The 4,393-nt window shown below is 33.3% G+C and overlaps 1 protein-coding gene across 1 annotated transcript in view; it reads right to left on the reverse strand.

Moving 5' to 3' along the window:
- Positions 1–4,364: 4,364 nt before the first annotated feature.
- The window catches only part of LOC118380958 (HBS1-like protein), a 9,711-nt gene continuing 9,682 nt past the window's right edge, over positions 4,365–4,393 (reverse strand). The window contains exon 7 of the mRNA XM_052506579.1: positions 4,365–4,393. This exon is cut by the window's right edge and continues 919 nt beyond it. The gene's annotated coding sequence lies outside the window, so the exon portion shown is untranslated.

Here is a 4,393-nt window from a genome sequence, read left to right on the forward strand (position 1 = left end):
TGATGTCTTTATTGTAGTGACTGATGTCTTTATTGTAGTTGTAGTGACTGATGTCTTTATTGTAGTGACTGATGTCTTTATTGTAGTTGTAGTGACTGATGTCTTAATTGTAGTTGAACAGACTGATGTCTTTATTGTAGCTGTAGTGACTGATGTCTTTATTGTAGTTGTAGTGACTGATGTCTTTATTGTAGTTGTAGTGACTGATGTCTTTATTGTAGTTGTAGTGACTGATGTCTTTATTGTAGTTGTAGTGACTGATGTCTTTATTGTAGTTGTAGTGACTGATGTCTTTATTGTAGTGACTGATGTCTTTATTGTAGTTATAGTGACTGATGTCTTTATTGTAGTTGTAGTGACTGATGTCTTTATTGTAGTTGTAGTGACTGATGTCTTTATTGTAGTTGAACAGACTGATGTCTTTATTGTAGTGACTGATGTCTTTATTGTAGTTGTAGTGACTGATGTCTTTATTGTAGTTGTAGTGACTGATGTCTTTATTGTAGTTGTAGTGACTGATGTCTTTATTGTAGTTGTAGTGACTGATGTCTTTATTGTAGTTGTAGTGACTGATGTCTTTATTGTAGTTGTAGTGACTGATGTCTTTATTGTAGTTGTAGTGACTGATGTCTTTATTGTAGTTGAACAGACTGATGTCTTTATTGTAGTGACTGATGTCTTTATTGTAGTGACTGATGTCTTTATTGTAGTTGTAGTGACTGATGTCTTTATTGTAGTTGTAGTGACTGATGTCTTTATTGTAGTGACTGATGTCTTTATTGTAGTTGTAGTGACTGATGTCTTTATTGTAGTGACTGATGTCTTAATTGTAAATCCATGCGTTCTGAGCCCTCTCCTGTAGTCCCTGTTCACCCACGACTGCGTGGCCACGCACACCTCCAACTCAATTATCAAGTTTGCGGACGACACAACAGTGGTAGGCTTCATTACCAACAACGACGAGGCAGCCTACAGGGAGGAGGTGAGGGCCCTCGGAGTGTGGTGTCAGGAAAATAACCTCACACTCAACGTCAACAAAACAAAGGAGATGGTTGTGATTTATTGTGAAGGTGTAGACTATATTACATGGATTCATTGTGAAGGTGTAGGTAGACTATATTACATGGATTTATTGTGAAGGTGTAGGTAGACTATATTACATGGATTTATTGTGAAGGTGTAGGTAGACTATATTACATGGATTCATTGTGAAGGTGTAGGTAGACTATATTACATGGATTTATTGTGAAGGTGTAGGTAGACTATATTACATGGATTTATTGTGAAGGTGTAGACTATATTACATGGATTTATTGTGATGGTGTAGGTAGACTATATTACATGGATTTATTGTGAAGGTGTAGACTATATTACATGGATTCATTGTGATGGTGTAGACTATATTACATGGATTTATTGTGATGGTGTAGACTATATTACATGGATTTATTGTGAAGGTGTAGACTATATTACATGGATTTATTGTGAAGGTGTAGACTATATTACATGGATTCATTGTGATGGTGTAGACTATATTACATGGATTTATTGTGATGGTGTAGGTAGACTATATCACATGGATTTATTGTGATGGTGTAGGTAGACTATATTACATGGATTTATTGTGATGATGTAGACTGTATTACATGCATTTATTGCGATGGTGTAGACTATATTACATGGATTTATTGTGATGGTGTAGACTATATTACATGGATTTATTGCGATGGTGTAGACTATATTACATGGATTTATTGTGATGGTGTAGACTATTTTACATGGATTTATTGTGATGTTGTAGACTATATTACATGGATTTATTGTGATGGTGTAGACTGTATTACATGGATTTATTGTGAAGGTGTAGGTAGACTATATTACATGGATTTATTGTGATGTTGTAGACTATATTACATGGATTTATTGTGATGGTGTAGACTATATTACATGGATTTATTGTGATGTTGTAGACTATATTACATGGATTTATTGTGATGTTGTAGACTATATTACATGGATTTATTGTGATGGTGTAGACTATATTACATGGATTTATTGCGATGGTGTAGACTATATTACATGGATTCATTGTGATGGTGTAGACTATATTACATGGATTTATTGTGATGGTGTAGCTAGACTATATTACATGTATTTATTGTGATGGTGTAGGTAGACTGTATTACATGTATTTATTGTGAAGGTGTAGGTAGACTATATTACATGGATTTATTGTGATGGTGTAGGTAGACTATATTACATGGATTCATTGTGATGGTGTAGACTATATTACATGGATTTATTGTGAAGGTGTAGGTAGACTATATTACATGGATTTATTGTGATGGTGTGTAGACTATATTACATGGATTTATTGTGAAGATGTAGACTGTATTACATGTATTTATTGTGATGGTGTAGACTATATTACATGGATTTATTGTGATGGTGTAGACTATATTACATGGATTTATTGTGAAGGTGTAGGTAGACTATATTACATGGATTTATTGTGATGGTGTAGACTATATTACATGGATTTATTGTGATGGTGTAGACTATATTACATGGATTTATTGTGATGGTGTAGACTATATTACATGGATTTATTGTGATGGTGTAGACTATATTACATGGATTTATTGTGATGGTGTAGACTATATTACATGGATTTATTGTGATGGTGTAGACTATATTATATGGATTTATTGTGATGGTGTAGACTATATTACATGGATTTATTGTGATGGTGTAGACTATATTACATGGATTTATTGTGATGGTGTAGACTATATTACATGGATTTATTGTGATGGTGTAGACTATATTACATGGATTTATTGTGATGGTGTAGACTATATTACATGGATTTATTGTGATGGTGTAGACTATATTATATGGATTTATTGTGATGGTGTAGACTATATTACATGGATTTATTGTGATGGTGTAGACTATATTACATGGATTTATTGTGATGGTGTAGACTATATTACATGGATTTATTGTGATGGTGTAGACTATATTACATGGATTCATTGTGATGGTGTAGACTATATTACATGGATTTATTGTGATGGTGTAGACTATATTACATGGATTCATTGTGGATGTGTAGGTAGACTATATTACATGGATTTATTGTGAAGGTGTAGGTAGACTATATTACATGGATTTATTGTGAAGGTGTAGGTAGACTATATTACATGGATTTATTGTGATGTTGTAGGTAGACTATATTACATGGATTCATTGTGATGGTGTAGACTATATTACATGGATTTATTGTGATGGTGTAGACTATATTACATGGATTCATTGTGGAGGTGTAGACTATATTACATGGATTTATTGTGATGGTGTAGACTATATTACATGGATTTATTGTGATGGTGTAGACTATATTACATGGATTTATTGTGAAGGTGTAGACTATATTACATGGATTTATTGTGATGGTGTAGACTATATTACATGGATTTATTGTGAAGGTGTAGGTAGACTATATTACATGGATTTATTGTGATGGTGTAGGTAGACTATATTACATGGATTTATTGTGAAGGTGTAGATAGACCATATTACATGGATTTATTGTGATGGTGTAGACTATATTACATGGATTTATTGTGATGGTGTAGACTATATTACATGGATTTATTGTGAAGTTGTAGACTATATTACATGGATTTATTGTGAAGGTGTAGACTATATTACATGGATTTATTGTGAAGGTGTAGACTGTATTACATGGATTTATTGTGATGGTGTAGACTATATTACATGGATTTATTGTGAAGGTGTAGACTATATTACATGGATTTATTGGAGTTTTTAAAATGTAGATGTACCAAAGGTCTACATCAGTGGCTTGTATGTGTGGAAGCCAGGAGATGCTAAGTGTGTTTATGTTAATTAACGGTCAATTACCGTGAGACCGGCAGTTAATTACTGGTCAATAACCGACAACATTTCATGACCATCACAGCCCTAGGCCCAATGCAGTCAAAAACACGATGTTCCTGTGTTTAATATATACAGTATTTATATACCATGAGGTTAGAATAACACTGTAGTTTGAAAAGACTACCTGAAAATTCTGACTGTTTTGGTAGGACAAGAGTTTTGGGTAAATTAGTTAATAGACCAATAAGAAAGAGAGTTCCAAACCTCTCTGCCAATAAGAGCTATTTTTCAGTTTGCCCCTCCCCACTCACACGACTTCCAGACAGTTGTTGCTATTTACTATGAAGCAAATGGTTGTTTTTGTTGTTGTTGACCATTTTAATTGAAAAACAAATCAAAGTAAGATACTTAATTGTTACCCAGAAATGATTTGATATCGAGATAAAAAAAAAACCAGCTGGAATTGACCTTTTATTGGTTCATCGTT

Source organism: Oncorhynchus keta, unplaced genomic scaffold (assembly GCF_023373465.1).
Source record: "Oncorhynchus keta strain PuntledgeMale-10-30-2019 unplaced genomic scaffold, Oket_V2 Un_contig_26711_pilon_pilon, whole genome shotgun sequence".
In the NCBI taxonomy this organism is placed as follows: domain Eukaryota; kingdom Metazoa; phylum Chordata; class Actinopteri; order Salmoniformes; family Salmonidae; genus Oncorhynchus; species Oncorhynchus keta.